Source organism: Ranitomeya imitator, chromosome 9 (assembly GCF_032444005.1).
Source record: "Ranitomeya imitator isolate aRanImi1 chromosome 9, aRanImi1.pri, whole genome shotgun sequence".
Taxonomy (NCBI): Eukaryota; Metazoa; Chordata; class Amphibia; order Anura; family Dendrobatidae; genus Ranitomeya; species Ranitomeya imitator.
The window spans coordinates 103,646,494-103,658,644 of record NC_091290.1 but is presented as its reverse complement, the minus strand read 5'-3'; the positions used below and the strand labels follow the sequence as shown (position 1 = coordinate 103,658,644).

The 12,151-nt window shown below is 46.5% G+C and overlaps 1 non-coding gene across 1 annotated transcript; it reads right to left on the bottom strand.

The window, feature by feature from the left end:
• Positions 1 to 11,577: 11,577 nt before the first annotated feature.
• On the bottom strand, positions 11,578 to 11,649 carry TRNAQ-CUG (transfer RNA glutamine (anticodon CUG)). The gene has a single exon. It is a non-coding gene; the product is annotated as a tRNA-Gln (tRNA).
• Positions 11,650 to 12,151: the final 502 nt, after the last annotated feature.

Here is a 12,151-nt window from a genome sequence, read left to right as displayed (position 1 = left end):
ACCATTCCATCAAAGTCTGCATTTCAAAACGTCACTACTTGACTTCCGAGCCCCGACATGTGCCCAAACAGTGGTTTACCCCCACATATGGGGTATCAGCGTACTCAGGACAAACTGGGCAACAATTACTGGGGTCCAATTTCTCCTGTTACCCTTGAGAAAATAAAAAATTGCTTGCTAAAACATCATTTTTGAGGAAAGAAAAATGATTTTTTATTTTCACGGCTCTGCGTTGTAAACGTCTGTGAAGCACTTGGGGGTTCAAAGTGCTCACCACATATCTAGATAAGTTCCTTGGGGGGTCTAGTTTCCAAAATGGGGTCACTTGTGGGGGGTTTCTACTGTTTAGGCACACCAGGGGCTCTGCAAACGCAACGTGACGCCCGCAGACCATTCCATCAAAGTCTGCATTTCAAAAGTCACTACTTCCCTTCTGAGCCCCGACGTGTGCCCAAACAGTGGTTTACCCCCACATATGGGGTATCAGCGTACTCAGGAGAAACTGGACAACAACTTTTGGGGTCCAATTTCTCCTGTAACCCTTGGGAAAATAAAAAATTCTGGGCTAAAAAATTATTTTTGAGGAAAGAAAACGTATTTATTATTTTCACTGCTCTGTGTTATAAACTTCTGTGAAGCACTTGGGGGTTCAAAGTGCTCACCACATATCTAGATAAGTTCCTTGGGGGGTCTAGTTTCCAAAATGGGGTCACTTGTGGGGGGTTTCTACTGTTTAGGCACACCAGGGGCTCTGCAAACGCAACGTGACGCCCGCAGACCATTCCATCAAAGTCTGCATTTCAAAAGTCACTACTTCCCTTCTGAGCCCCGACGTGTGCCCAAACAGTGGTTTACCCCCACATATGGGGTATCAGCGTACTCAGGAGAAACTGTACAACAACTTTTGGGGTCAAATTTCTCCTTTTACCCTTGGGAAAATAATAAATTGCAGGCTAAAAAATCATTTTAGAGAAAATAAAATTTTTATTTTATTTTCATGGCTCTGCGTTATAAACTTCTGTGAAGCACTTGGAAGTTCAAAGTCCTCACCACACATCTAGATTAGTTCCTTTAGGGGTCTAGTTTCCAAAATGGGGTCATATGTGGGGGATCTCCAATGTTTAGGCACACAGGGGCTCTCCAAACGTGACATGGTGTCCGCTAATGATTGGAGCTAATTTTCCATTTAAAAAGCCAATTGGCGTGCCTTCCCTTCCGAGCCCTGCCGTGCGCCCAAACAGTGGTTTACCCCCACATATGGGGTATCAGCGTACTCAGGACAAACTGGACAACAACATTTGCAGTCCAATTTCTCCTATTACCCTTGGCAAAATAGGAAATTCCAGGCTAAAAATCATTTTTGAGGAAAGAAAAATTATTTTTTATTTTCATGGCTCTGCATTATAAACTTCTGTGAAGCACCTGGGGGTTTAAAGTGCTCAATATGCATCTAGATAAGTTCCTTGGGGGGTCTAGTTTCCAAAATGGGGTCACTTGTGGGGGAGCTCCAATGCATAGGCACACAGGGGCTCTCTAAACGCGACATGGTGTCCGCTAACAATTGGAGCTAATTTTCCATTCAAAAAGTCAAATGGCGCGCCTTCCCTTCCGAGCCCTGCCGTGTGCCCAAACAGTGGTTTACCCCCACATATGAGGTATCGGCGTACTCGGGAGAAATTGCCCAACAAATTTTAGGATTCATTTTATCCTATTGCCCATGTGAAAATGAAAAACTGAGGCGAAAAGAATTTTTTTGTGAAAAAAAAAGTACTTTTTCATTTTTACAGATCAATTTGTGAAGCACCTGAGGGTTTAAAGTACTCAATATGCATCTAGATAAGTTCCTTGGGGGGTCTAGTTTCCAAAATGGGGTCATTTGTGGGGGAGCTCCAATGTTTAGGCACACGGGGGCTCTCCAAACACGACATGGTGTCCGCTAACGATGGAGATAATTTTTCATTCAAAAAGTCAAATGGCGCTCCTTCCCTTCCGAACCTTACCATGTGCCCAAACAGTGGTTTACCCCCACATGTGAGGTATCGGCGTACTCATGAGAAATTGCCCAACAAATTTTAGGATCCATTTTATCCTGTTACCCATGTGAAAATGAAAAAAATTGAGGCTAAAAGAATTTTTTTGTGAAAAAAAAGTACTTTTTCATTTTTACGGATCAATTTGTGAAGCCCCCGGGGGTTCAAAGTTCTCACTATGCATCTAGATAAGTTCCTTGGGGCGTCTAGTTTCCAAAATGGGGTCACGTGTGGGGGAGCTCCAATTTTTAGGCACACGGGGGCTCTCCAAACGTGACATGGTGTCCGCTAAAGAGTGGAGCCAATTTTTCATTCAAAAAGTCAAATGGCGCTCCTTCCCTTCCAAGCCCTGCCGTGCGCCCAAACAGTGGTTTACCACCACATATGAGGTATCAGCGTACTCAGGACAAATTGGACAACAACTTTCGTGGTTCAGTTTCTCCTTGTACCATTGGGAAAATAAAAAAAATGTTGCTAAAAGATAATTTTTGTGACTAAAAAGTTAAATGTTCATTTTTTCCTTCCATGTTGCTTCTGCTGCTGTGAAGCACCTGAAGGGTTAAAAAACTTCTTGAATGTGGTTTTGAGCACCTTGAGGGGTGCATTTTTTAGAATGGTGTCACTTTTGGGTATTTTCAGCCATATAGACCCCTCAAACTGACTTCAAATGTGAGGTGGTCCCTAAAAAAAATGGTTTTGTAAATTTCGTTGTAAAAATGAGAAATCGCTGGTCAAATTTTAACTCTTATAACTTCCTAGCAAAAAAAAATTTTGTTTCCAAAATTGTGCTGGTGTAAAGTAGACATGTGGGAAATGTTATTTATTAACTATTTTGTGTCACATAACTCTCTGGTTTAACAGAATAAAAATTCAAAATGTGAAAATTGCGAAATTTTCAAAATTTTCGCCAAATTTCCGTTTTTATCACAAATAAACGCAGAATTTATTGACCTAAATTTACCACTAACATGAAGCCCAATATATCACGAAAAAACAATCTCAGAACCGCTAGGATCCGTTGAAGCGTTCCTGAGTTATTACCTCATAAAGGGACACTGGTCAGAATTGCAAAAAACGGCCAGGTCATTAAGGTCAAAATAGGCTGGGTCATGAAGGGGTTAATCAGGCAGAGGAGTGGCAAATTCCTGCGAGATCCAGGCCTGGTTCATTTCCAGGAAAGTAAGCCGGTCAACGTTATCGGAGGATAGTCGCATGCGACGGTCTGTTAGTACACCACCTGCGGCACTAAAGACACATTCCGATAAGACACTAGCCGCAGGGCAAGCCAGCACCTCCAATGCATACTGGCTTAGCTCTGGCCGTGTATCCAGCTTAGAGACCCAAAACTTGAACGGGGAAGAGCCGTCTGGGAGTACAGTAAGAGGGCAAGCCATGTAGTCTGTCACCATCTGACGGAACCGTTGCCTCCTGCTGACTGGAGCTGCCGGTGATGGTGCAGACATTTGGGGCGGGCACACAAAAGTGTGCCAGAGTTGTGCCATACTGGGCTTGCCTTGGGCAGAGGCACTGCTTCTGCTCCCTCTTTGGGCAGAGCCTCCCCCACTGCCTCGACGCACTGAGCTGCTTTGTAAAGCACTAGCAGCACTCCTCTCAGTTGGACTGGAGAAGATGATGGAATTCACCAGTGTGTCGTGGTACTCCCGCAATTTACGCTCCCGGGTCAACGCTGGGATGAGGTTTTGGACGTTGTCCCGGTAGCGAGGATCGAAGAGGGTGAACACCCAATAATCAGGCATGTTGAGAATGTGGTCGATGCGGCGGTCGTTTCTCAGCCACTGCAGCATGAAATCCACCATGTGCTGCAGACTGCCAACTGGCCCAGAAACGCTGTCCCCTGCTTGAGACATGATCTCTGGCCGCTCGTCATCACCCCACCCTCGCTGTACACACTGACCACTGGACAATTGTGTCGCTCCCTCCTCTGGACGGAGCTCTTCTGTTGTGAATTCTGTGGCAGAGCTCCCTCCTGTGGTCACAAGTGGTACTTCGGTTGATTCTCTCTGTGAGTTTCCGTTGGTGGAGGAAAGTGGTACTGCGGCTTCTGAAGTTTCCTCCCTCAGGTGATGTGGTGAGGTCGTTAGGTGCTGCTCTACTTAACTCCACCTAGTGCTTTGATCCTGGCCTCCTGTCAATGTTCCAGTATTGGACTTGTATCTTCCTGGATCGTTCCTGTGGCCTGCTGCTCTGCATAGCTTAGTTCTTATTTGCTATTTTGTTTGCTATTTTTTCTGTCCAGCTTGTCTATTTGTTTGCTGGAAGCTCTGGGACGCAAAGGGTGTACCTCCGTGCCGTTAGTTCGGTACGGAGGGTCTTTTTGCCCCCTTTGTGTGGTTTTGTAGGGTTTTGTGTAGACCGCAAAGTTACCTTTCCTATCCTCGCTCTGTTCAGAAACTCGGGCCTCACTTTGCTAAATCTATTTCATCTCTACGTTTGTCTTTTCATCTTAACTCACAGTCATTATATGTGGGGGGCTACCTTTTCCTTTGGGGTATTTCTCTGAGGCAAGGTAGGCTTATTTTCTATCTTCAGGCTAGCTAGTTTCTCAGGCTGTGCCGAGTTGCATAGGGAGCGTTAGGTGCAATCCACGGCTGCCTCTAGTGTTGTTGGAGAGGATTAGGGATTGCGGTCTGCAGAGTTCCAACGTCTCAGAGCTCGTTCTATTATTTTGGGGTTTTGTCAGATCACTGTATGTGCTCTGACCTCTATGTCCATTGTGGTACTGAATTGGTTAACACAACACTCTTCCTCCTCCATTGACTCCTCCTCATCCTCCTCACAAAGTGGCCCCTGCGTACCCCTTTGTGAGGAACCACGTGGCGCTGACTCTCCAGAAGCTGATGGAAAAGGTGACTTCTCATCCTCCACCTCTTCCACAACATCATCCCTTAACCCTTGCAAAGTTTGCTGAAGCAGGCAGATAAGGGGGACAGTCATGCTGACTAGTGCATCATCTGCACTTGCCATCCGCGTGGAATAATCAAAAGGACGCAAAACCAGGCAGACGTCCTTCATAGTGGCTCACTCTGTGGTTGTGAAGTCTGATCGGTGCTGACTGCGACTTCTTTGCGCCTGATGCAGCTGGTACTCCATAACTGCTTGCAGCTGCTCACACAACCGGTCCAACATATGTAACGTGGAATTCCACCTGGTAGGTAGGTCACATATGATGCGGTGTTCCGGAAGGTGGAATCGGCGCTGCAGAGCAGCAATGCGGGATCTTGCCAAGCTGGAACGCCGCAAGTGAGCACACTCTAGGCGGACCTTGTGCAGCAGTGCATCAAGATCCGGATAGTCCCTCAGAAAACTCTGCACAACCAAATTGAGCACATGTGCCAGACATGGGATGTGAGTGAGGTTGCCAAGGGCCAAAGCTGCCACCAGATTTCGGCCATTGTCACACACTACCATGCCTGGCTGGAGATTCGCTGGCAGTAACCACACATCGCTCTCCTGCTTGATGGCATTCCAGAGCTCCTGCGCTGTGTGGCTTCGATTCCCCAATGAAACTAGTTTCAAGACAGCCTGCTGACGTTTGGCCACGGCTGTGCTCATGTCGGTCATAGGTAAACGTTCACGGGTCCATGTGGAGGTGGACTGTGACGGCTCCTGCAGAGATGATTCTGAGGAACTTGTGTAAGAGGAGGAGTCAATGCGTACAGACTGGATTCCTGCAATCCTTGGAGTGGGCAGGACACATCCTGCGCCACTCGCACGATCTGTGCCTGGCTCAACAACATTAACCCAATGGGCAGTGAGGGAAACGTATCGCCCCTGTCCATGCTGACTGGTCCACGCATCGGTGGTGAGGTGGACCTTGCTACTGACGGCAGTAGCGCATGTTTTATGTTTCCCTCAACATGCCTGTGCAGGGCAGGGACAGCTTGCCTGCTGAAGTAAAAGCGGCTGGGCACCTTGTACTGTGGGACTGCCAATGCCATCAAGTCACGGAAGCGGTCAGTCTCCACCAGCCTGAATGAGAGCATTTCCAGGGACAACAGTTTGGCAATGCCTGCATTCAGAGCCTGTGCTCGGGGGTGGTTGGCCGAGAATGCCCGCCTTTTCTCCCATGCCTGTACTACCGATGGCTGTAGACTAGGCTGGGAGTGTGAGGATGACTGGGAAGGTGGTGCTGTGGGTGGAATTACACAAGGTCTCTGGACAACAGTGCCAAAGGTTCTTCCATGGCGATCCTGGGAGGAAGCCAAACCAGCTGTGCGTGAGCTGGAGGAAGAGGCAACACGAGCTGAAGAGGTGGTAGCTGCCGCTGTTGGTTGGCCTACATCTTCAGTGTGTTTCTGTAACTCCACCGCGTGCCTGGTCCGCACATGTTTCCACATATTTGTGGTATTGAGGTTGCTGACACTTTTAACTCTTTTGACTTTCTGATGACACAGCTTGCATTTGACAAAACAAATGTCATCTGCAACTGTGTCAAAAAAGGACCAGGCACTGCAAGTCTTGGGAGCGCCCTTTTTGGCTTTGGAAAGAGACAGGCTCCTAACGGGTGCAAAAATGGAGGCTACAGGCTCCGCAGTCTTCCCCCTCCCTCTCCCTCTTTGGCCCGTAAGGGGAATCTCTTCCTCTGAGCTGCTCCCACCACCTTCCTGTTCCTCACGCCACGATGGGTCAAGGACCTCATCATCTCCACTACCCTCTGCCACCAACTGCTCCTCCTGGGTAGTCTCGGCAGCACAGTACGCACCAGAAAGCGGCACCTGAGTTTCATCATCAGATGCGTACTGCGCTGTGGTCACCGCAGGCACTGGCCCACCCGCCTCTTCAGAGTCAGAGAGACAAAGCTGTTGGGCATCACTGCACACTGCCTCTTCTTCCATTTCTCCAATGCTGCTTGGCTGGCCCCCTGTTTCCAAGCCAAGAGATTCAGAGAACAGAAGTAGAGACGGCTCCTGTCCTGGGCTCTCTGACTGCCTGGCCAATTTGGCAGGTGGTGAAGAGACAGATGGCTGCTCTCCAGTGCTCTGTGCCTGAGAGGATGTGGCACTAACTGAAGTCGATGCTGAGGCGTTAGCTGCCATCCACCCGACAACGGCTTCAATTTGATCTTCACGCAGCAGCGGTGCACGGCGCTCTCCGACAAAGCTGCGCATGAAGGACTGTTCCCTGCTGAAACTGAGTGACGACGAGTCACCGGTGCCCGCAGCAGGCACAGAATCACCACGTCCTCTCCCTGCTCCTCTCCCTGCTCCGCGCCCACGCCCACGTGCCTTACTCCCTGCCCTCTTCATCTTGGTAGACAGATAAAGATAAGCAGAAAAGTACTAAGGCCTTAGTGTGCTTATTCCTGAAATGCTCCTCCTAACAGGTGTAAGAAACACTAATGTTGTAAAGTGTGGACTAAACTTTATTATTTTTCAAATGTGGCCTACACAAGTGTTAAGTGGTGTTTGGTGAACTTTACTTTTTTTTTTTCTGCAAATCGGACTACAGAGCAAGTTTAACTCACACGGGGACCGTGCAGACAGCCGTAAACGGCGCTGCAAGGCCCAAAAACCCTCCTCTAGGTTATCCTATGTAGTGTTTTTCCACTATTTAGCTGGAGACGAGTGGAAAGACACTAATAGGAATTTTTTTTTTTAATTTTAAACAGGCTGCTCTATTTGAAAAAAAGGAAAATTTTTTTCAAGGTATGAGGCAGTAACGAACCCTGAGCTGAATCCAACCGGCTATGGCGGAGACCGTGCAGACAGCCCTAAACGGCGCTGCAAGGCCCAAAAACACCCCTCTAGGTTTCCTATGTAGTGTTTTTCCACTATTTAGCTGGAGATGGGTGGAAAGACACTAATAGGAAATATTTTTTTAAATTTTAAACAGGCTGCTCTATTTGAAAAAAAGGAAAATTTTTTTCAAGGTATGAGGCAGTAACGAACCCTGAGCTGAATCCAACCGGCTATGGCTGCTCACAGACTACAGGGCGAGCTGCGCTCACACCGAGACCGTGCAGACAGCCGTAAACGGCGCTGCAAGGCCCAAAAACCCTCATCTAGGTTATCCTATGTAGTGTTTTTCCACTATTTAGCTGGAGACGGGTGGAAAAACACTAATAGGAAATTTTTTTTTAAATTTTAAACAGGCTGCTCTATTTGAAAAAAAGGAAAATTTTTTTCAAGGTATGAGGCAGTAACGAACCCTGAGCTGAATCCAATCGGCTATGGCTGCACACAGACTACAGGGCGAGCTGCGCTCACACCGAGACCGTGCAGACAGCCGTAAACGGCGCTGCAAGGCCCAAAAACCCCCCTCTAGGTTATCCTATGTAGTGTTTTTCCACAATTTAGCTGGAGACGGGTGGAAAAACACTAATAGGAAATTTGAGAAAAAATGTGCAGCAGGCTGCACTATGAGCAAAAAAGGACAACTGTGTGAGGCAGTGTGAACCCCCACTGAGCTGAATACAACTGGGTATATGGCTGCACACAAACTACAGAGTGAGCTGCACACACACACACACACAGAGAGACCTTGCAGAACGCTGTTAAAACAGCGCTGCAAGACAAGAGCAAGGTGAACAGTGAAGAACACACAGCGTTTTGCTAAATTAGCCTTGGGAAAGGAAAATAAAGCAATTAGCTATCTCAACTGGCCCTTAGTTAGAACACAGCGTCCTGTCCCTAACTGAAATCACAGCAGAGTGAGCGCAAAATGGTGGCAGCGTTTTTTTATAGTGCATGGTGACATCAGTTCAGCATCCAATCACAGCCTTGCCAGTAGTTACATGCCCACCATGCTAAACAGGATATGCCCACACTTCCATTCATTCCTCATTGGCTGCTGCGTGCAGTTTGAATTCCGGGAACTTCCGATTCCGGTATCCGATACGTGGGAAGTATCGGAATTCGGTATCGGAATTCCGATACTGCAAGTATCGGCCGATACCCGATACTTGCGGTATCGGAATGCTCAACACTACTCATGAATGATGGTGAAAACAGGCTCTAAAGCTGTAGTGCAAATCTACAATTAATACACAATGGTAAATTAATATCTCCTAAACTTTTATTCCACAAGTGTGCCAAGGGTTCCACGATATCTCAGCAAGGACAGTTTTAAATGTTGATAAAAAGTGACTAGTAAAAAGAGTGCTAGATCTGTTACTTGGAAAAAGAGCAAGAAAAAATTAATTGCAAAACTTATACTGTTAGAAAGCTGTTCATCCAGAAGTCGCTAAAAAATTTTCATTGTGTGGTAAAAGGTTTCATCCAAGAGATAATTCAAGGTTGTTGCAAATCAAAGTGCATGTCCCAGTACATCTGCCACAGCAGTGGTCTGTGGCCGCTAGACAAAAGCGAGAGAAGCACCACTTACCTGGTGCCACACTCACGGTGCTTCTTTTGATTAGCGGCATGATGCACATGAGATGCAGCGCCAGATCGGCTTATGGAATGTACATCCAAAAATCTAATCAGTCTGATTCTTGAAAACCGTTCCAGAGTTTGCATATCACTGTCATGGGGGTAGACAAGGAAACGCGCAAATTAATCTACTCAGGTAATCAGTCAAAAAGATTTAGGAACATATACATAGTCGGCAGGATTTGAATCTGCGCGGGGAAACCCCAATGGATTTCAAGTCCATCGCCTTAACAACTCGGAGACGACTACTCAGACATCAACATTTGATGAGATTCACACACCTTTTCTTATAGCACCATGATCAAGAAGATCAGTGATTATCCCTCTGGAAAATATCTCAGAAAAGAGAAACTAAATTCTAGGTCCCAGTAAAAATGTAAAAATCTGATTTCGAGTCATCATCAATGGGAACTATGTACAGTTTAAGACTTTGACCTCTTCATAAGGTGGATATGGAGTCGGTCCTTTCCAAAAACATCCTGAAAATCACTCTGAAAATGCTGAAAACAGTGAACAAATTCATTTCCATGTAAAAAAAGACTTGCTGTTCATATGATCGGGCTTTTGGCGTCTTTTAACCACATCAATTGCAAGTAGAGGAGCTGCGGAGACACCATCATGTGTTTCTCAACGCAGGCAGTGAATAGCCAGGCCTTTCACCGGGAAGGAACAACCAAGGGAAGGGCAGCATCCAATAAAGAAAAACATCCAATAAAGGAAAACCACCCATGCCAAGCATGGTATCCATCCACAGACAGCTGTTTCGGGGTTTTTGCCCCTCATCAGTGTGGAGTAGGAAACTGGCTATCAGGAGCAGTGCCTAGTAGAAAGTCTATAAAGGCACGGATGATTGACCTCGTAGAGACCAAAACATCCAACACTGCGGAGACACCATCACGTGTTTCTCAACGCAGTGATCCAGAACACTGCCCCCAAATATGCAAATGCAAGTAGAGGAGCTGCGGAGACACCATCACGTGTTTCTCAACGCAGGCAGTGAATAGCCAGGCCTTTCACCGGGAAGGAACAACCAAGGGAAGGGCAGCATCCAATAAAGGAAAACATCCAATAAAGGAAAACCACCTATGCCAAGCATGGTATCCATCCACAGACAGCTGTTTCGGGGTTTTTGCCCCTCATCAGTGTGGAGTAGGAAACTGGCTATCAGGAGCAGTGCCTAGCAGAAAGTCTATAAAGGCAGGGATGATTGACCTCGTGGAGACCAAAACATCCAACACCGCGGAGACACCATCACGTGTTTCTCAACGCAGTGATCCAGAACACTGCCCCCAAATATGCAAATGCAAGTAGAGGAGCTGCGGAGACACCATCACGTGTTTCTCAAAGCAGGCAGTGAATAGCCAGGCCTTTCACCGGGAAGGAACAACCAAGGGAAGGGCAGCATCCAATAAAGGAAAACATCCAATAAAGGAAAACCACCTATGCCAAGCATGGTATCCATCCACAGACAGCTGTTTTGGGGTTTTTGCCCCTCATCAGTGTGGAGTAGGAAACTGGCTATCAGGAGCAGTGCCTAGTAGAAAGTCTATAAAGGCACGGATGATTGACCTCGTGGAGACCAAAACATCCAACACCGCGGAGACACCATCACGTGTTTCTCAACGCAGTGATCCAGAACACTGCCCCCAAATATGCAAATGCAAGTAGAGGAGCTGCGGAGACACCATCACGTGTTTCTCAACGCAGGCAGTGAATAGCCAGGCCTTTCACCGGGAAGGAACAACCAAGGGAAGGGCAGCATCCAATAAAGGAAAACATCCAATAAAGGAAAACCACCTATGCCAAGCATGGTATCCATCCACAGACAGCTGTTTCGGGGTTTTTGCCCCTCATCAGTGTGGAGTAGGTGTCTCCGCGGTGTTGGTCCGTGCCAAAACAGACTCAAAAGATGCCCAAAACAATTTTTAGAAAAACACCACCAAAAATGGTGGTGTTTTAAGTTTCATTAATCCTGCTTCATAGGTAGCTTTGGCCACAGAATTCACAGTGATCACTCCATGTATGCTTGGAACATTGAAATCTTTTTTTTGGCTTTTGGTATGTTGATTTTAACTTTCTCTTTTTATGTTAAACCTTGGGCACAGGAGAACACAGTGTCAGTGGAAAAATTGAAACATGTGTACGAAAAACTTCCCAGGTTCCACCGAGATTTGAACTCAGATCGCTGGATTCAGAGTCCAGAGTGCTAACCATTACACCATGGAACCACACACAAAGAAGACTTGGCTGCAGTTTTGTGTTCTGGAAAGCACAACTGAACTCATGAATGATGGTGAAAACAGGCTCTAAAGCTGTAGTGCAAATCTACAATTAATACACAATGGTAAATTAATATCTCCTAAACTTTTATTCTACAAGTGTGCCAAGGGTTCCACGATATCTCAGCAAGGACAGTTTTAAATGTTGATAAAAATTGACTAGTAAAAAGAGTGCTAGATCTGTTACTTGGAAAAAGAGCAAGAAAAAAATTGATTGCAAAACTTATACTGTTAGAAAGCTGTTCATCCAGAAGTCGCTAAAAAATTTTCATTGTGTGGTAAAAGGTTTCATCCAAGAGATAATTTAAGGTTGTTGCAAATCAAAGTGCATGTCCCAGTACATCTGCCACAACAATGGTCTGATTCTTGAAAACCGTTCCAGAGATTGCATATCACTGTCATGGGGGTAGACAAGGAAACGCGCAAATTAATCTACTCAGGTAATCAGTCA